This window comes from Pristiophorus japonicus, unplaced genomic scaffold (genome assembly GCF_044704955.1).
Source record: "Pristiophorus japonicus isolate sPriJap1 unplaced genomic scaffold, sPriJap1.hap1 HAP1_SCAFFOLD_382, whole genome shotgun sequence".
In the NCBI taxonomy this organism is placed as follows: domain Eukaryota; kingdom Metazoa; phylum Chordata; class Chondrichthyes; family Pristiophoridae; genus Pristiophorus; species Pristiophorus japonicus.
Genome location: NW_027253674.1, coordinates 551,253 through 573,597, shown reverse-complemented (window position 1 = coordinate 573,597; position 22,345 = coordinate 551,253). Strand labels below are relative to the sequence as shown.

At 43.4% G+C, this 22,345-nt stretch overlaps 1 non-coding gene across 1 annotated transcript; it reads right to left on the bottom strand.

The window, feature by feature from the left end:
* Positions 1-20,873: 20,873 nt before the first annotated feature.
* Positions 20,874-20,956, bottom strand: trnal-uaa (transfer RNA leucine (anticodon UAA)). Its single transcript has one exon. It is a non-coding gene; the product is annotated as a tRNA-Leu (tRNA).
* Between the last annotated feature and the right edge of the window lie 1,389 nt (positions 20,957-22,345).

Below are 22,345 nucleotides of genomic sequence, written 5' to 3'. Positions count from 1 at the left end.
TGAAGGCAGAATTGGAAAAGTGGACTGGAAAAATAGATTAAAATGTAAGATGGTTGATAAGCAGTGGCAGACATTTAAGGAGATATTTCATAAGTCTCAAGAAAAATTTATTCCCGTGAAAAGAAAAGACATTAAGAGAAGGGAGAAGCATCGTGTCTAATTAAGGCAGTAAAGGACGGTATAAAATTGAAAACAATGGTATACAAAGTGGCCAAGATTGGTGGGAGGCGAGAGGATTGGGTATTTAAAAATCCAAGAAAGTACGATTAAAAAATTAATAAAGAAAGGGAAGATAGAATATGAGAGTAAACTAGCAAGACATGTTAAATCAGATAGTAAGAGCTCCTACAGGTACATAAAAAGTAAGAGAGTAGCTAAAGTAAACGTTGTCCCTCAGAGGATGAGACTGGGGAATTAATAATCGGGAACAGGGAAATAGTGGAGATTTTAAATATATATTTTGTATCGGTCTTCACGGTAGCAAACAATAAAAACATCGCAATGATGGACAATCAAGGGGCTCCGGGGAGGGAGGAACTTAAAACAATCTCTATCACTAAAGAAAAAGTATTTGGTAAAATAATGGGACTAAAGGTAGACAAGTCACCTGGAACTGATGGCTTGCATCCTAGGGTCTTAAAATAAGTGTCTGCAGAGATAGTGGATATATTGGTGGTAATCTACGAACATTCCCTCGAATGCGGAGAGGTCCCAATGGATTTGAAAACTGCAAATATAACGCCCCTATTTTAAAAAGGAGATACACAGAAAGCAGGAAACTATGGACCATTCAGTCTAACATCTGTCGTTGGGAAAATGCTGGAGTCCATTATTAAGGAAGCACGAGCAGGACATTTGGAAAAGCATAATATGGTCATGCAGAGTCAGCATGGTTTCATGAAAGGGAAATCACATTTGACAAATGTGCTGGAGCTCTTTGAGGGTGCAACACGCAGGGTAGAAGGCTGGATAATGGGGAACCAGTGGATGTCAAGTATTTGAATTTCCAGAAGACATTCGATAAGGTTACTGCATAAGGGGCTGGGGCAATGTATAATCCGGTTGGCAAACGGTACCTAGTGGGGTGCCTCAAGGATCAGTGTCGGGGCCTCAAATATTTACAATTTACATTATTGACGTGGATGAAGGGACCGAGTGTAATGTAGCTAAGTTTGCTGATGATACAAAGATGTTTGGAAAAGCAAGTTGTGAGGAGGATACAAAAGATCTGCAAAGGGACATAGACAGACTAACTGCGTGGGCAAGCATTTGTTGAATGGAGTATAACATGGGTAAGTGTGAGGCGATCCACTTTGGCAGGAAAAAAAAAAATAAAATTACTATTTAAATGGTGAGAAGTTACAAAATTCTGCAGGAGAGCGGGACCTGGGGTCCATGTGCATGAAACAAAAAAGATAAGTATACAACTGCACAGGTTACAGTGAGGCCACACCTGGAGGACTGTGTCCAGTTTTATTGTCCTTATTTAATTAAGCATATTTTGCATTGGAGGCAGTTCAGAGAAGGTTCACTCGTTTTATTCCTGAGATGAAGGGGTTGACTTCTGAAGAAAGATTGAGAAGGTTGGGAATTTACTAATTGGAGTCTAGAGGAATGAAAAGTCATCTTAATGAAACGTATAGGATTTTGAGGGTCCTCGACTAGGTAAATGCAGAGAGGATGTTTCACCTCGTGGGGAAATCTACAACTAGGGGGCATACTTTTAGAATAATGATCGCCCATTTGGAAGTCAGATGAGAAGGAATTTCTTCTATCAGAGGCTTGAAAATCTGTCGCATTCTCTGCCCCAGAGAATCCAACCTTGATCTTCAAATGTAGTCACTGCAATGTTTGCAATATTAGAGGGCAGCATCGCTCCACCAATTGAACTAATGTAATACACACAGTCCAATCATCTTGGCGATGGTTCCCTTAACCGAGACCAGTATATTTTTCTGTGGCATTATATGAGCGCAGTTCATGTTGATGGAGCACCATCAACATAACAATGATTAAAGGACCATCAGACTGTTTTCCATGGGAGGCGTTTCTTGTTTTAGTTCAGTTATCTACTGGTGGACTGCTGCACTATCAGAGGCGCCCTCCTGCACTCCAGTCCACTACTGGTGGAACGTTGCATTGTCTGAGGCGCCCTCCTTCACTGCAGTTCACTACTGGTGGAGCGCTGTACTGCCTCAGGCGCCCTTCTTCACTGCAGTTCACTACTGGTGGAGTGCTGCACTGTCAGAGGCACCCTCCTTCACTTAGGTCACTACTGGTGGAGCGCTGTACTGTCTGAGGCACCCTCCTTGACTGCAGTTCACTACTGGTGGAGAGCTGCATTGTCAGAGGCACTCTCCTTCACTCCAGTTCACCACTGGTGGAGCGCTACATTGTCGGAGTCGTCCTCTTTCCAAGTTAGTGCTTGATCAGAGATTGCCTCGACCTTCTCTTCACATTCATGGTCGGTCAAATATAGGGCTATTTCAAGAAGAACATGGTGCTCTCGGTGTCCGCACGAGTATTGCCACACCAGCCAACATCAGCAAAACAATTTACCAGCTGCTGCGTGAAAAATTGCGGCTAATTTTCCTACACGTGCGCTTTACTAAAAGTGTGTAAATGTAAAACACTTGCTACATTTCTCACAGATAGGATGCAAAGCTGTTTTAATAGATATTAAAGAGATATTTTAATTTAAAATGAGTGTTTCCAGTTCAAATATATATTGCAATACACGTTTCCACTCAAACCGGGAAAGGTTGAACGGATCAGTGCTCGGGGCACAGCTCCCACTGAATCAATGGAATTGAGAAATCAAAGGAGCAGCATTATTATAAAAAATTAAGAACATTAGAAATAGGAGCAAGAGTAGGTCCTTTGGCCCCCGACCCTGCTCCGTCATTTAATAACATCATGGATGATCTGATCATGGACTCAGCTCCGCTCATTTCCCGCTCGCCAAAACCCTGTATTCCCTTGTCGCTCAAAAATTTGCCTATCTCCACCTTAAATACATTCATTAACCTAGCCCTCACAGCTCTCTGGGTCAGATAATTCCACAGATTTTCAACCTCATCTCAGTTTTTAATGATCGGTCCCTTATTCTGAGACGATGCCGCTTAGTTTTGTGCCGCAATGAGTGGAAATATCCTCTCTGCATCCTTCTTGTCGAGCCTCCTCATTGTCTGATATATTTCGATAAGATCACATCTCACTGTGGGACCCCAGCTATTTACAATCTATATTAATGACTTATGGGGTAGCGTGTGCCAATTATACCCATCTCTCTGATCATAATACAAGCAAGATTTTGGATTAGCAGAGGCACCACCTTCAAACTTCCTGGACCCGACCGTACCCATTAACACCCGAAGCTGAGGTAGAGGTCTGTCAGATAGTGCAGGAAATAGAGGAGCAAAGTGAATTGAAGCAGGTAATAGCCTCCACTAATTCACCTGTGTGGCCGCTAAAAAAAACCCGACAGGTCTTACCGACTGACTATCGATTTTGCCACGTTGAATAAGGCGACTCCCCCAGAACACACAATAGTGGCAAGTCCGGCCACAATTTTTAATGGCCTGGATCCAGACCATAAGATATTCACTGTGCTGGATATAGCGAATGGAACATGGGCCATACCCTTGGACAAAGAGTCGCAAGGAAAATTTGCCTTCATGGTAAAGAGAAAACAATACACATGGCCAGAGTACCACATGAATTCCATAACAGTCGGAGCATACTTCATCGAATATTGTCAGGGATGTTGGAATCAGTAGACGTAGGAGAAGAAAGGATCAAAATAACATCTCTAGAATACATAATATCGTAAGGGAAGAGACAGATGCCCGCGGACAGAAAGGAAGCAATTCAATCAATCCCCAGGCCAGGAACCGTGAAAGGGGTCAGGCAGGTACTAGGGCTATTCAACTGCTGCAGAAATTTTATTCCCGAATATGTCGAGATGGCTAACCTATACAGGACCAGGTAAAACCATCCCAAGAGCCAGTAAACTGAGGCCCAGATCAAGAAGCTGCATGTGTGCAGTTAAACAAGCTCTCACAAGTGCTCCAGCCCTGTGACTATCAGACCAGAATAGGCCTTTTCACGTCTATACCTACCATATTAACCATCATTATAACGCGTTAGCGATTCAATTACATGGGGACAGGCAAATACCAGTGGCATATTACTCAGATAAATCGCAACCTGTAGCTGTAGGACTGTCCAGGTGCGTTGCTGCCCCAGTCTGTGCGACTTGGGCCATCAGAGTTAGCGAACCAATAATAATGTCAGGATGCATTATTCTACATACCCAGCATACCTTTGTAGAATTACTTAACACTGGAAGGCTAAAAACGATGCACAAAGAGCAAGTTGGGAATCAATGCTCTTACTTCCCCAATGGGACGGTAACAATAATAAAAGACGCCTGTAACGCCCCTGCAGGGTGGATCATTACAGAGAGAGAGGAACATCAGTGTACCCCAACAGAAGAAGACGAGGGAAGTAGTCAGGCAAGTGAAACACCGCTTGAGGAGGCAGACATGGATCTATATGTAGATGGAGCTCGGTGTGATATCAATGGCACACCAAGGACGTGATGGACCATGGTAGTTAGCAGCGGACAGGTCAAAGGGGAAGGACGGTTAGAAGAGAGTCTATCAGCTCAAGTGGTTGAATTAGTGGCTCTCACTCTGAGGATAGCTAAAGGAAAAAGTGTAAACATCTATACAGGCAGTGAATATGCTTTTGGAGTATTGCATGATTATATGATAGCCTGGAGCAGGTGTAGTTGCATGACCTTTGGAGGAGCACCGATTAAAAATGAGATTGTTAAGCACCTAGTGAAAGCCTCCCTCTTACCCCAGGAGTGTTCGATATTAACGATCAAAGAGCACATAAAAATTAATGATCAGTATCAACAGGGGAATGCATGGACAGATGAAGCAGCAAAGCGAGTGACAGAGACAGGTACACTGGCCGGGGAAGCCCAAGGCGGAGCATGTATAATCGGATCTGAGGAAGTAAACATGCTTAAGTTAGAGGAACCGGAGGAGTGGAAGCAGAGATGGGCCCAACAAGGGACCGACAGGATATGGAGGAAGGATGGCAATGTGCTGGCCCGGTATGCACTCAGGGGAGCCTATTAAATTCATACTGCGGGTATTTCCATACAGGTAGAAACAACATGATAAGCTCGATCTCCAGATGCTGGTGGTGGAAGGGATTGAGTAGAGATATAGGGGGCCACTGTAGAAGGCGCTTGATAAACATAAAATACAACCCAGGGGGAAAGTAAAGATCAGAATGGGACATCAGCCCCGACCGAAAGGACCTTGGGAAAACTTGCAGTTACATTTTACTAGTCAGTTACCCAGCAACAAGGGGAAGGCATGCTGCTTAGTTATAATAGACCAGTTTACGAAGTGAGTGAAAGCTTTTGCCACTTGAAATTGTTCAGCAAAAACCATGTCCAGGATCCTAGCAGAAGAAATAATGGCACTACAGCTGAACTCACATCAAGGTACACAATTCACAGGGAAGATAATGAAACAGGCCTGCGCTTAGGGATTAGGCAAAAATATCCCATATCAAGGAGACTGGAAAGGGATGGATAGATGGCATACCCCGCGGACAAATGAAGCTCAAGGCAACCCCTAGTCGGACGACAGGACTGATACACTTTGAAGTAAATAAAATACAGGAAATGGAAATTTGTAATGGAACTCTGTAAGCAGTTATTTGATGTAAAGACACAGGCTAGAGATTAGCAAATCAAGGATTTAGAGAACGATACTAAGAAACAGAAGGTCCAACCACCCCAAATAGGCAGCCAGGTGATTACTCCAGAGAGATCCAGGTTGGCACCCAAATGGACCGGACTCTATCATGTAATAATGGTAAGTTATGATAGTTATAAGGAGTATCGGCAAGTGGAAACACTGGAACCAATTAAAAAAGCATGCTCACTAACTAACCGGTGACGACCGGGAAATATTGCTTTTTGCTGGACTCTGGTGCTCGTGGAAACAACGTGGGGTAAGGTAGCCTCATATCAAGGACAACAGACTGAGGGATGGCAAGGCCTGTATTACAGGAACTCGGGCGACATTAGTTTAATAAAGAATCAAAAACACTGATGGTGAGGACGGAGCAACAGTAGACTTAAATAACGGACATAAAACAAGGTAACAAGGAAACGAAATAACATTGGGTATGGGCCAATAATACGGGACCATAATTAGTGGGAATAAGACCGCGGTGTGTTTTATAATCAGGAGGGACAAACATACTGCACCCGGGGAAGTGGGTGCAGATTTCACTCAACATCTATGAATGGTGGTGGAGGGATATCTCCATAGATAAACCCACCAACACGGCCCCACCCACTACTTTAGCAACATTGAGCACTACCAGTACCTTGACCATCACACACCCAGCGCCACAAACGTGCCCAACTCTGAACGCTGGGGCAAAAGAGAAATTAATAAGGCAGACCAAGGATAAGATACACTTCAGGGTACGTCAGCTAATTATTACTGTATTCCTAAATTTAAACAATATAACTACCCCCCAACATCTGCGGGTTAAAAAGTGTAAAAAGTATAAACCTAACCCTGCGAGCGCTTAAAGGCACTGAATCAAAAACCATGAAGATTAATGTGGAAAGAGGGACAGGTAAAAAACGGGACAGGGGAAAAAGAGGGATACTAGAAATGGTACGCCACGGGATACACTGTAGGATACCCGGCGGGATACACGGCGGGTGTAGCGACACTATAGATCTACATACGATAGATGATTGAGTTAACGCCCTAACACGAACCTTACAGGGATTGCTGGAAAGGGATCAGGATAATGAAAAGATACAGGCACAACTGGGTAATGGCGCAGAAAGGGAATTGTTACAGAGGCCCACACATTGCGAGACCACGCCAGAATTTAAATGAATAGAGAAAAACGGAAGTTAAGTAAAACCATACAGACAGAACGAGTACGTACAGGATATGGAGCATGGTTGCTCAATGGAATACAACATAACATAGAGCAGCTTCAGAATGGAAAGGTGCCGGATTGGATAACACTCGATATATTTACCAACTGGACCTTAGTCAAAAACATGACTCATGCCTGCGAGATGTAGAGAAACAGTCATGCTTGGGTCCCAAAGGCCAGCTGTGTATCCGGACATTTAAATAGATTTTGTATTATCTATACGACATATGAGATGACAAGGCAAGATCCTCTACAGCAAACAATGTAGGAGAAATAAGGAATCAAACTCGCACACGGTACCATGACAAATCAGAAATGTAACTGAGGAGAACAACAGTACGACGAGTCTCAGCAAATATAGATTGTTATAAAAATAACCAGGTTGCTTTATGTCGAGATCCACTACGAATGATCAAAGATGACTGTGGATATAACCAAGTGGACGGATGCACCTTGAGTATCACCCCGCTAACACATTACTACTAAATTACCGCTGTTCCACGAGGTTATGGAGATTGATGTGTGAGCACCACGGCAACTGAAATGAAGAAAGGAACATCTCATGCACCATTATGGATATTGACCTCGGCTTTACTTCAACTTGACGAGACAGATATAAACGTATTTATTATAACCCCTGAGCTAAAGGAGGAAAGATCGATGGGACAATGATGGACATTACCTGAGGAGGTTATGCGAAGGCCATCGGGCCATAAGGAAAACCGATAATCGAACTGAAAGAGAAACAAACTAGACTGAAATGGATATCCCAGGCGGGGCAGAAATTCGGCTTTCATCCGAAAGTCAACAGCTTTAACAATGCAAAATTCCCCAAGTACTGCATTTGAGTGTCAGCCAAGATGATGTGCTCAAGTCTCAGGAGTAGGACTTACACACACAACCTCCTGATTCAGTCGAGAATGGAGTCACTGAACCAAAGCCGATACCAAAGTTCACAACCGTATTATTTTCCACAATTCTTTTAAAAAGTTCAAAAGGACATACCAAATTCATGGTGATGATTTCCATAGACAGTTGCACATACACAGAGACATACATACAGATAGACATACACAGACACACACACACACAATAACCAAAAATATACACTCATCAACATAGAAACATAAAAATATAGAAATTAGGTGAAATAATCGATCATTCGGCCCATCCAGCCTGCACCACCATTCAATAAGATCATGGCTGATCCTTCAACCTCAGTTCCCCATTTCCTGCTTTCTTTCCATACCCCTTAATCCCTTTAGCCGTAAGGGCCATATCTAACTCCCTTTTGAATATATCTAACAAACTAGCCTCAACAACTTTCTGCGGTAAAGAATTCCACAGGTTAAGCACTCTCTGAATGAAGAAGTTTCTCCTCATCTCGGTCCTAAATGATTTACCCCTTATTCTTAGACTGTGATCCTTGATTCTCGAACTCCCCAACAACAGGAAGATTCTTCCCGCCTCTAAGCTGTCCAATCTCGTCATAATTTTATATGTTTCTATGAGTTGCCCTCTCATTCTTCTAAACTCCAGCCAGCCCAGTTGATCCAGTCTCTCTTCATATGTCAGTCCTGTCATCCCCATAATCAAGCTGTTGAAGCTTCGCTGTACTCCCTCAATTGCAAAAACGTCCTTCCTCAGATTTGGAGAACAAACTGACCACAATATTCCAGGTGTGGCCTCACCAAGGCCCTGTACAACTGCAGTAAGACATGCCTGCTCCTATACTCAAATCCCCTCGCTATGAAGGCGAACATGCCATTTGCCTTCTTCACCGCCTGCTGCACCTGCATGCCCACTTTCAATGACTGATGTACCATGACACCCAGATCAATATATACACAGAGTACCTTAGACAAATAGAGGGATAGACAGGCAGGGTCATTATCGCTACTTTGGCTGGCTTTTGCTTTTTTCTATCCGTTTGTATCGTAATATTGCAGATTAATGAAAGCAAGAAATCAGCGGCTGTGTTAAAAGGCGTGGGACGTTGTTCCATCTATCTGAAAGTCACTTTTGCAGGAACCTGGTTAAATTGTCAAACAGAATGAAATATGCTGAGAAACGTAGTCGGCAGGATTCAAATCTGCACGGGGAAACCACAATGGATTTTTAGTCCATCGTCTTAACTACTCGGCCATGACTACTGGTCCGCTGCCTCTTTCAATGTTACTCAGATAAAACTCAGTCATCCATCACTGTGCAGCAGACGGCCACAGAATCCTGAAACAGTCTCCGTTTGCTAAAAATCTGGAAGAGGCAATCTGCTCTTGCTGTATTTTTACTGTTCTATATTACTCTGGAACTTTTTAACATGAATCTATACCAAGAAACAAAAATAAAAGTATGCATTTTGAAAAAAACTGCCGCTTTGTTGGGGAGTTGAACATCGGTCTCTCGCGTGACAGGCAGGAATACTCACCACTATACTAACGAGGAACTGAAGAAACAAGCTCTGTCAGAGCCGGAATCGAGCTGTGAATAGAACTGGACACCATTAGAAGCCGATCGACACATTGAGAGACAGAGACAAACCGACAAACAGGGAGAGACAGACAGCGAGATAGAGACAACGAGAGACAGAAAGTGTGAATCTGAGAAGGAGAGGCAGACTGAGTGAGAAAAAGACTCAAACACACATATCCAGAGATGTGTGTGTGTGCTCTGTAAAGAGAGAGAGGGAAAGAGTGAGAGAAAGACAGTGATAAATACAATTACAAGGAGAGAGACAGATAGAGAGAGGGAGAGAGACAGATCGACAGAGAGACAGAGATAGAAACAGAAAATGATGGAAATACTCAGCAGGTTAGAGACAAGAACTAACAGAGACAGGTCAAAAGAGACAGACAGACAGAGACATAGACAGACAGAAATGATGGGGAGGAGAGAGACAGACAAACAAAGAGATTGAGAGAATGCCATTGGAACAGAATTGGACACCGTGAGAAAGAGACAGACACATTGAGAGACAGAGACAAACAGCGAAACAGGGAGAGACAGACAGTGATATAGAGAGAAAGAGAGACAGAAAGTTCAGACTGAGAGGGAGGGTCAGACTGAGTGAGACAAAAACTCAAACACATACATACACATAGATGTGTTTGCGTGCTCCATAACGAGAGGGAGGTAAATAGTTTTGGAATGACAGAGAAAAATACAGGGACAAAGAGAGAGACAAAGAGGGAGACAGAGAGAAAGACAGATAGAGAGAGAGAGATAGACACAAAAACAGAAAATGATGGAAATACTCTACAGGTTTGAGACAGGGACTAACAGAGACAGGCAAAGACATGGACAGACAGAGATGATGGGAAAGACAGAAACAGTCAGACAGAGAGTCTGAGAGAATCCCATTGGAACAGAACTGGACACCATGAGAAAGAGACAGATTGAGAGACAGAGACAAACAGAGAAACAGAGTGAGTCAGAGAGAGGCAGACTGAGAGAGACAAAGACTCAAACACACAAACACATACAAAGCTCTCTAAAAAGAGAGAGAGAGGCAGACACTGAGCGACACAGATACATTTCACAATTTCATTTCATTATCGGCTCAGAGTGTCACAGAGTTACAGAAAAATGCAGATTCAAAAGTTTAAAATTGGGTATCACTGAGCAGAATGGGAAGCAATCTGTGTTAAATTAAGAAGTTACCAGAACCGGGGTTTGAACCCACGCGGGTATCAAACCATCAGATCGCAAGTCCGACACATTCAACACTCATCCTTCCTCGTGCTGTCAGTAGCTGGATTCTGTGTCTATGAGGATCTGGGCTCTAACTCCACCCCCACAGGCACACACATACACATAGGTTTTCAGTGAGCATTTTCGAACATTTTTAGTAATATTGACACGGGGGCAACTCTCCTATTCTGTTTCGACTAATGCTCTGGAAACTTTCACATCCACCCGAGTGTGCAGACGGAGCTTCAATTTAACATTTCATCCGAAGGTCAACAGCTTCAACAATGCAAAATTCCCCAAGTATTACATTTAAATGTCAGCCAAGATTATTTGTTCAAGCCTCAGGAGTGGGACTTGAACACACAAACTCCTCATTCAGTCGAGAATGCTGCCACTGAACCAAAGTTCACAACCGTATTATTTTACCCAATTATTTTTTTTTTTTAAAGTTCCAGGACATGCCAAATTCACAGTGATGATATCCACAGACAGTTGCACATACACAGTGACATACATACAGAGAGACAGACACAGAGACACACACACACACAACCAAAAATATACACGCACCGACGGACATGCACAGAGTGCCTTAGATATTTCGGGGGATAGACAGGCAGAATCAATGTCGCTAATTTGGCTGATTTTTGCGTTTTTCTATCCGTATGTATCGTGAATATTGCAGATAAATGAAAATGAGAAAAAAAATGTCCGTGTTGAAATGTGTGGGTCGTAATTCCACCTAACTCAGGAACAGTTTTGCAGGTATCTGATTAAATTGTGAAATGGAATATAAAATACTGAGATCTGTAGTTGACAGGATTTGAACCTGCGCGATGAAACCCCAATAGAATTCTCGTCCATCACCTTAACCACTCGGCCACGACTACAGGTTCGCTAGCTCTTTAAATGTTACTCAGATAAAACTCAGTCATCCATCTCTATGCAGCAGACAGCCAAAGAATCCTGAAACAGTCTCCGTTTGCTCAAAAACTGGAAGAGGCAATCTGCTCTTGCTGTATTTTTACTGTTCCATATTACTCTGGAACTTTTTATCATGAATCTATGCCAAGAAACAAAAGTAAAATTCTGCATTTTGAAAAAACTGCCTCCCCGTCGGGGAATTGAACCCCCGTCTCCAGCATGACGGACGGGGATACTCACCACTATACTAACGAGGAACCGATAAATATGAGCTCTGTCAGAGCTGGAATCCAGCTGTGAACAGAACTGGGCACCATGAGAAGCCGACAGACACGTTGAGAGACAGAGACAAACCGACAATCAGGGAGAGACAGACAGCGAGATAGAGACAATGAGAGACAGAAAGTGTGAGTCTGAGAAGGAGAGGCAGACTGAGTGAGAAAAAGACTCAAACACACACATATCCAGGTGTGGGACGTTATTCCACCTATCTCAGGATCACTTTTACAGAAACCTGGTTAAATTGTGGAATGGAAAATGCTGAGATCCGTCGTCGGCAGGATTGGAACTTGCACTGGGAAACCCCAATGTATTTGGGGTCCATCATCGTAACCACTCGGCCACGACTACTGGGCTTCTGCCGCGTTAAATGTTACTCAGATTAAAACGCAAGCATCCGTCTCTCTGCAGCAGAAGGACACAGAGTCCTGAAAAAGTCTCCGTTTGCTAAACCTCTGAAAGAGATAATCTCCTCTTGCTGTATTTTTACTATTTGAGATTGCTCCAGAACTTTTTAACATAAATCTATACAAAGGAACAGATGTAAAATTCTACATTGTTGAAAATGCTGCCTTCACCGTCGGGGAATTGTACACCGGTCCCCCGCGGGACAGGCGTAATTATTCACCACTATACTAATGAGGAACTGACGGGCACATACTCTATCACAGCAGCAATCGAGCTGCCTGCAGAACTGGACACTGTGAGAAAAAGACAGACATATTGAGAGACAGAGACAATCAAACAAACAGAGAGAGACAGACAGCGAGATAGTAACAAAGAGAGAGAGACAGTGTGAGACTGCGAGGGAGGGTCAGTCTGAGTGAGACAAAGACTCAAACACATACATATACAGAGATATGTGTGTGCTCCATAAAGAGAGAGGCAAAGAGTGATGAAAAGACATATGAAGACAAAGAGAAATAGAGATACAAAGAGAGAGACAGAAAATGAGAGAAATACTCAGCATGTTAGAGACAGGGACTAACAGATAGGCAGAGAGATCGACAGAGGCAGTAATCTAAGGATTGCTACCAGTGCCACATGCTCGGCAGAGCACGAATCGCAGGATAGCTCAGATGAATACGTGGTTTGAGGAATGGTGCAAGGGGGAGGGATTCAAATTCCTGGGACATTGGAACCGGTGCAGGGGGAGAGGGGAAAGTACTTAACGGACGGTCTGCACCGGGGCAGAAACGGAACCGATGTCCTCGGCAGAGTGTTTGCTAGTGCTGTTGAGGAGGATTTAAACAAAAAAGGAAGTGGGTGGGAATCTGTGCAGGGAGGCAGAGGGAAGTAAAAAGGGGTCAGGAGCAAAAGGTAGGAAGGAAAAAAGCAAGTGTGGAGGTCAGAGAAATCAAGTGCAAATTCAAAAAGGGCCACATTACAACATAATTCAAAAAAGGACAAAGAATGTTTAAAAAAACAAGGCTGAAGGCTCTGAGTATCAATGCGAGTAGCATTCGTCATAAGGTGGATGAATTAACTGCGCAGATAGCTGTTAACGGATATGATGTAATTTGGATTACGGAGACATGGCTCCAGGGAGACCAAGGCTGGTAACTCAACATCCAGGGGTATTCAATATTCAGGACGGACAGAGAGAAAGGAAAAGGAGGTGGGGTAGCATTACTGGTTAAAGCGGAGAATCACGCAAGAGTAAGGAAGGATATTAGCTTGGATGATGTAGAATCTATAGGGGTACAGCTGCGAAACACCAAAGGGCAGAAAACGTTAATGGGAGTTCTGTACAGGCTACGGATCAGACTGAATGAGAAAAAAAACTCAAACACATAGATACACAGAGACGTGTTTGCATTGTCCATAAACAGAGGGAGGCAAATAGTGATGGAATGTCAAGAAAAATACAGGTACAAAGAGAGAGACAGATAGAGGCAAAGACAGATAGAGAGAGCGAGACATAGAAACAATAACAAAAAATGATGGAAATACTCATCAGGGTACAGTCATAGAAACATAGAAAATAGGTGCAGGAGTAGGCCATTCGGCCCTTCTAGCCTGCACCGCCATTCAATGGGTTCATGGCTGAACATGCAACTTCAGTACCCCATTCCTGCTTTCTCGCCATACCCCTTGATCCCCCTAGCAGTAAGGACCTCATCTAACTCCTTTTTGAATATATTTAGTGAATTTGCCTCAACAACTTTCTGTGGTAGAGAATTCCACAGGTTCACCACTCTCTGGGTGAAGAAGTTCCTCCGCATCTCGGTCCTAAATGGCTTACCCCTTATCCTTAGACTGTGACCTCTGGTTCTGGACTTCCCCAACATTGGGAACATTCTTCCTGCATCTAACCTGTCTAACCCCGTCAGAATTTTAAACGTTTCTATGAGGTCCCCTCTCATTCTTCTGAACTCCAGTGAATACAAGCCCAGTTGATCCAGTCTTTCTTGATAGGTCAGTCCCGCCATCCCGGGAATCAGTCTGGTGAACCTTCGCTGCACTCCCTCAATAGCAAGAATGTCCTTCCTCAGGTTAGGAGACCAAAACTGTACACAATACTCCAGGTGTGGCCTCACCAATGCCCTGTACAACTGTAGCAACACGTCCCTGCCCCTGTACTCAAATCCCCTTGCTATGAAGGCCAACATGCCATTTGCTTTCTTAACCGCCTGCTGTACCTGCATGCCAACCTTCAATGACTGATGTACCATGACACCCAGGTCTCTTTGCTCCTCCCCTTTTCCTAATCTGTCACCATTCAGATAATAGTATGTCTCTCTGTTTTTACCACCAAAGTGGATAACCTCACATTTATCCACATTATACTTCATCTGCCATGCATTTGCCCATTCACCTAACCTATCCAAGTCGCTCTGCAGCCTCACAGCATCCTCCTCGCAGCTCACACTGCCACCCAACTTAGTGTCATCCGCAAATTTGGAGATACTACATTTAATCCCTTCATCTAAATCATTAATGTACAGTGTATTCAGCTGGGGCCCCAGCACAGAACCTTGCGGTACCCCACTAATCACTGCCTGCCATTCTGAAAAGTACCCATTTACTCCTACTCTTTGCTTCTTGTCTGATAACCAGTTCTCAATCCATGTCAGTACACTACCCCCAATCCCATGTGCTCTAACTTTGCACATCAATCTCTTGTGTGGGACCTTGTCGATCGCCTTCTGAAAGTCCAAATATACCACATCAACTGGTTCTCCCTTATCCACTCTACTGGAAACATCCTCAAAACATTCTAGAAGATTTGTCAAGCATGATTCCCTTTCACAAATCCATGCTGACTTGGACCTATCATGTCACCTCTTTCCAAATGCACTGCTATGACATCCTTAAGGGACTAACAGAGACAGGCAAAGACATGGACAGTGATGATGTGAAAATGAAAGACAGTCAGACAGAGAGTCTCAGAGAATCCCTTTGGAACAGAACTGGACACCGTGAGAAAGAGACAGAGACAAACTGAGAAACAGGGACAGACAGAGTGAATCAGAGAGAGGCAGACTGAGAGACAAAACTCAAACACACAAACACATACACAGCTCTCTAAAGAGAGAGAGAGGCAGAGACTGAGCGACACGGATACATTTCACAATTTCATTTCATTATCTGCTCAGAGTGCCACAGAGTCACAGAAAAATGCAAATGCAACAAATGAAAATCGGGTATCACTGAGCAGGATGGGAAAAATCTCTGCTGAATTGAGAAATTACCAGGAGTGGGGTTCAAACCCATGCGGGTATAAACCCATTGGATCTTAAGCCAAAAGCCTTCAGCACTCGGCTATCCTTGTCCTGTCAACGCTTGGACTCAGCGACAGGCAAAGAGAGGCAGACAGACAGATGATGGGAAAGTGTGAGCCAGTCAAGCAGAGAGTCTGAGAGAATCCCATTGGTACTGAACTGGACAACGTGAGAAAGAGACAGATTGAGAGACAGAGACAAACAGAGAAACAGGGACAGACAGAGTGAGTCAGACTGAGAGAGACAAATACTCAAACACACAAACACATACACAGCTCTCTAAAGAGAGAGAGCGGCAGAGACCGAGCGACACAGATACATTTCACAATTTCATTTCATTATCGTTTCAGAATGTCACATAGTTACAGAAAATTGCAGATGCAACAGGTGAAAATCCGGTATCACTGATCAAAATGAGAGGAAATCCGTGTTAAATTAAAGAGATACCAGGAGTGGGGTACGAACCCACGCGGAAAAAACTCATTGAATTTTAAGGCCCACGCCTCAACCACTCGTCCATCCTCATCCTGACAGAATCTGGATCCTGGCTCTGTGAGAATCTGGGCTACAACCCCACCCCCACATACACACACAAACACATAGGTTTTCAGTGAGCATTTAAGAACATTTTTTGTAATATTACACAGGGGCAACTCTTCTATTCTTTTTCGAGTAATGCTCTGGGAACTTTCACATTCACCCGAGGGTGCAGACGGAGCATCAATTTAACATTTCATCCGAAAGTCAACAGCTTCAACAATGCAAAATTCCCAAGTGCTGCACTTGCGTGTTAGCCAACATTGCTCAAGTCTCAGGAATGGGACTTGAACACACAAACTCCTGATAGAGTCAAGAATGCTGCCACTGAACCAAAGCCGATACCAAAGTTCACAACCGTATTATTTTCCGCAAGTCTTTTTAAAAAGTTCCAGGACATACCAAATTCAAGGTGATGATTTCCATAGACAGTTGCACATACACAGAGATATATATATAGATAGACAGACACACAGACACACACACACACACACACATAACAAAAAATATACATGCACCAACGGACATGCACAGATGCCTCAGACATCTCGCGGGATAGAGAGGCTGAATCACTGTCGCTACTCTGGCTGATTTTTGTGTTTTTCTATCCGTATGTATCGTGAATATTGCAGATTAATAAAAATGAGAAAGAATTGTCAGTGTTGAAAGGTGTGGGACGTTATTCCATCTATCTCAGGATCAGTTTTGCAGAGACCTGGTTAAATTGTGAAATGGAATGAAAAAAAGCTGAGAATCGGAGTCGACAGGATTCAAACCTACGCAAGCATAACTCAATAGATTTTTCGTCCATTGCCTTAACCACGCGACCACGACGACTGCGTCACTGCCTCTTTTAACGTTACTCAGAAAAAATGCAGTCATCCATCTCTGTGCAGCAGACGGCACAGAATCCTGAAAAAGTTTCCGTTCGCTAAAAATTTGGAAGAGGCAATCTCCTCGTCCTGTATTTTTACTGTTCTCTATTTCTCTGTAAATTTTTAATTTGAATCTCCACCAAGAAACAGAAGTAAAATTCTACATTTTGAAAAAACGACCTACCTTCGAGGAATTGAACCCCGGTCTCCCGCGTGGCAGGTAGGGATACGCACACCTATACTAACGAGGAACCAACGTGCATAGGATCTGTCAAAGCAGGAATCGATCTGTGAACAGAACTGGACACCTTGCGAAGGAGACAGACAAATTGAGAGACGGAGACAAACCGACAAACAGGGAGAGACAGACAGCGAGATAGAGACAACAGGGGACAGAAAGTGTGAGACTGAGAAGGAGAGGCAGACTGAGTGAGAAAAAGACTCAAACACAGACATATACAGAGATGTGTGTGTGTGATCTGTAAAGAGAGAGAGGGAAAGAGTGAGAGAAAGACAGTGATAAAGACAGTAACAAGGAAAGAGACAGATAGAGAGAGAGTGACAGGTAGAGAGAGAGAGACAAAGATATAAACAGAAAATGATGGGAATACTCAGCAGGTTAAAGACAGGATCTACCAGCGATAAGCAAAGAGAGACCGACAGGGAGAGACATAGACAGACAGAGATGATGGGAAAGAGTGAGACAGTCAGACAGAGAGATTGAGAGAATCCCATTGGATCAGAACTGGACACCGTGAGAAAGAGACAGACACATTGAGAGACAGAGACAAACAGGGAAACAGGAAGTGACAGACAGCGAGATAGAGACAAAGAGAGACAGAAAGTTTGAGACTGATAGGGAGGGTCAGACTGAGTGAGACAAAGACACAAATACATACATACACAGAGATGTGTTTGCATGCTCCATAAAGAGAGGGAAGCAAATAGTAATGGAATGACAAGAAAAAGCCATGGACAAAGAGAGAGACAAAGAGGGAGAAAGATCGAGAGAGAGGCAAAGAGACAAAAACAGAAAATGATGGAAATACTCATCAGGTTAAAGACAGGGAATAACAGAGACAGGCAAAGACATGGAAAGAAAGAGATGATGGGAAAGAGAGAGACAGTCAGACAGAGAGTCTGAGAGAATCCCTTTGGAAAAGAACTGCACACCATGAGAATGAGACAGATTGAGAGACAGAGACAAACAGAGAAAGAGTGACAGACATAGTGAGTCAGAGAGAGACAAAGGCTCAAACATACAAACACATACACAGCTCTCTAAAGAGAGAGAGAGCCAGAGACCGAGCGAAACAGATACATTTCACAATTTCATTGCCTTCTCGGCTCAGAGTGTCAAATTGTTACAGAAAATTGCAGATTCAACAGTTGAAAATCCGCTATTACTGATCATAATGGGAGGAAATGCGTGTTAAATTGAATTGATACCAGGACTGCGGTATGAATCCACACGGGAAAAATTCATTGAATTTTAAGGCCAACGCCTTAAAAACTCGGCCATCCTCGTCGTGTCAGGATCTGGATTCTGTCTCTCTGAGAACCTGGACTTCATCTCCACCCCCTCAGACACACACATACACAGAGGCTTTCAGTGAGCATTTACGAACATTTTTAGTAATATTGACACGGGGGCAACTCTCCTATTCTTTTTCGAGTAATGTACTGGGACCTTTCACATCCACCCGAGGGTGCAGACGGAGCTTCAATTTCACATTTCATCGAAAGTCAACAGCTTCAACAAAGCAAAATTCCCCAAGTGCTGCACTTGAGTGTTAGCCAATGTCATATGCTCAAGTCTGAGGAGTGGGACTTGAACACACAAACTTCTGATTCAGTCGAGAGTGCTGCCACTGAACCAAAGCCGATACCAAAGTTCACAGCCGTATTATTTTCCCCATTAATTTTTTATAAGTTCCAGGACATACCATATTTATGGTGATGATTTCCACAGACAGCTGCACATACACAGAGACGTATATACAGATAGACAGACACAGACACACACACATACATAACCAAAAATTTACACGCACCATCGGACATGCACAGATGTCTTAGACATATAGAGGAAGAGGCAGGCTGAATCACTGTCGCCACTTTGGCTGATTTTTGCGTTTAATATCCGGATGTATCGTGAATATTGCAGATTAATAAAAATGTGGAAAAAAATGTCAGTGTTGAAAGGTGTGGGACGTTCTTCCATCTGTCTCAGGATCACTTTTGTCGAGACATGGTTAAAATGTGAAATGGAATGAAAAATGCTAAAAAATCATAATCGGCAGGATTCGAACCCCTTCGTAGGAAAACCCAATGGATTTCTAGTCCATCGCCTTAACCACTCGGCCACGACTGCTGCATCTGTGCATCCGAAGACGTGACGGAGAAAAAAAACTCAGTCATCCATATCTGTGCAGCAGACGGTCAAAGAATCCTGAAAAATTCTCCATTTGCTAAATATCTGCAAGAGGCAATCACCTCTACCTGTATTACTCCTGTTCTATATTGCTCTGGAACTTTTTAATATGAATCTTTTCCAAGAAACATTAGTAAAATTCTACATTTTGAAAAAACTGCCCTCCATCAGGGAATTGAATCCCAGTCGCCCACGTGACAGGCGGGGATACTCACCACTATATTAACGAGGAACTGATGAAGAGCAGTTCTGTCAAAGCAATATTCGAGCTGTGAACAGAACTGGACACCATGAGAAGTCGACAGACACATTGAGAGACAGAGACAAACCAACAAACAGGGAGAGACAGACAGCGAGATAGAGACAACGAGGGACAGCAAGTGTGAGACTGAAAAGGAGAGGCAGACTGAGTGAGAAAAATATTCTCAAACACATACATATACAGAGATTTGTGTGTGTGATTTATAAAGAGAGAGACGGAAAGAGTGAGAGAAAGACAATGATAAAGACAGTGACAAGGAGAGAGACAGATAGAGAGAGAGCGACAGATAGAGAGAAAGACAAAGATATAAACAGAAAATGTTGGACATTCTCAGCAGGTTAGAGACAGGAACTACCAGCATCAGGCAAAGAGAGATAGACAAGCAGAGACATAGATAGACCGAGATGATGGGAAATAGTGAGACAGTCAGACAGAGAGATTGAGAGAATCCCATTGGAATACAACTAGACACGGTGAGAAAGAGACAGACACATGGAGCAATAGAGAAAAACAGGGAAACAGGGAGAGAAAGACAGCGAGATAGAGACAGAGAGAGACAGAAAGTTTTAGACTGAGAGGGAGGGTCAGACTGAGTGAGACAAAGACTCAAACACATACATATACAGAGTTGTGTGTGTGTGATCTATAAAGAGAGAGAGAGGGAAAGAGTGAGAGAAAGACAGGGACAAAAGAGAGACAAAGAGGGAGACAGATAGAGAGAAAGACAAATAGAGAGAGAGATACATAGAGACAAAAACATAAAATGATGAAAATACTCATCAGGTGAGAGACAGGGACTAACAGAGACAGGCAAAGGCATGGACAGACAGAGATGATGGGAAAGCGAGAGCTAGTCAGACAGAGAGTCTGAGAGAATCCCATTGGAACACAACTGGACACCGTGTGAAAGAAACAGATTGAGAGACAAAGACAAACAGAGAAATAGTGACAGACAGAGTGAGACTCAAACACATACACAGCTCTCCAAAGAGAGAGTGAGGCAGAGACTGAGCGACACAGATATATTTCACAATTTTATTTCATTATCTGTTCAGAGTGTTACCGAGTTACAGAAAAATGCAAATGCAACAGATGAAAATCGGGGTTCACTGAACAGGATTGAAAAAATCTCTGTTCAATTAAGGAATTACCAGGAGTGGGGTTCGAACCCACGCGGGTATAAACCCATTGGATCTTAAGCCCAACGCCTTAACCACTCGGCCATCCTGGTCCTGTCAACACTTGGACTCTGCCTCTATGAGAATCTGGGCTTCAACTTCACCCCCACAGAAACACACAAACATACCGGGTTTCAGGGAGCATTTTCGAACATTTTTCATCATATTGACACGGGCGCAACTCTCCTATTCTTTTTCGAGTAAAGCTCTGGGAACTTTCACATCCACCCGAGGGTGCAGACGGAGCATCAATTTAACATTTCATCCGAAAGTCAACAGTTTCAACAATGTAAAATTTCCCAAGTACTGCATTTGAGTGTCAGCCAAGATAATGTGCTCAAGTCTCAGAAGTGAGGCTGACACACACAACATCCTGATCAGTCGAGAATGGAGCCACTGAAACAAAGCTGATACCAAAGATCACAACCGTATTATTTTCTCCAAGTTTTTTAATATTTCCAGGACATTCGAAATTCATGGTGATGATTTCCATCGACAGTTGCACATACACAGAGACATACATACAGATAGACATACACAGACACACACACACACAATAACCAAAAATATACACGCATCAACATAGCAATATAGAAATTAATTGCAGGATCAGGCCATTCGGCCCTTCGAGCTTGCACCACCATTCAATAAGATCATGGATTATCATTCAACCTCAGTAACCCTTTCCTGCTCTCTCTCCATACCCCTTGATCCCTTTAGCCGTAAGGGCCATATCTAACTCCCTTTTGAATATATCTAACAAACTGGTCTCAACAATTTTCTGCGGTAGAGAATGCCACAGTTAACCACTCTCTGAGTGAAGAAGTGTCTCCTCATCTCGGTCCTAAATGCCTCACCCCTTATTCTTTGACTGTGACCCTTGGTTCTCTAACTCCCCAGCAATGGGAACATTCTACCTGCCTCTCAGCTGTCCAATCTCGTCAGAATTTTATATATTTCTATGAGAGCACCTCTCATTCTTCTGAACTCCAGTGGATACCAGCACAGTTGATCCAGTCTCTCCTCATATGTCAGTCCTCCCATCCCCGGAATCAGTCTGGTGAACCTTCGCTGTACTCCCTCAATAGCAAGGACGTCCTTCCTCAGATTTGGAGAACAAAACTGAACACAATATTCCAGGTGTGGCCTCACCAAGACCCTGTGTAATTGCAGTAAGACCTCCCTGCACCTATATAGAAATCCTCTTGCTCTGACGGCGAACATGCCATTTGCCTTCTTCACCGCCTGGCGCACCTGCCAGGCAACAATCAATGACTGATGCACCTTGACACCCAGATCAAGATATACACAGAGTGCTTTAGACAAATAGATGGATAGACAGGCAGGGTCACTGTTGCTACTTTGGCTGGCTTTTGCTTTTTTCTATCCGTATGTATCGTGAATATTGCAGATTAATTAAAGAAAGAAAACAGCGGCTGCGT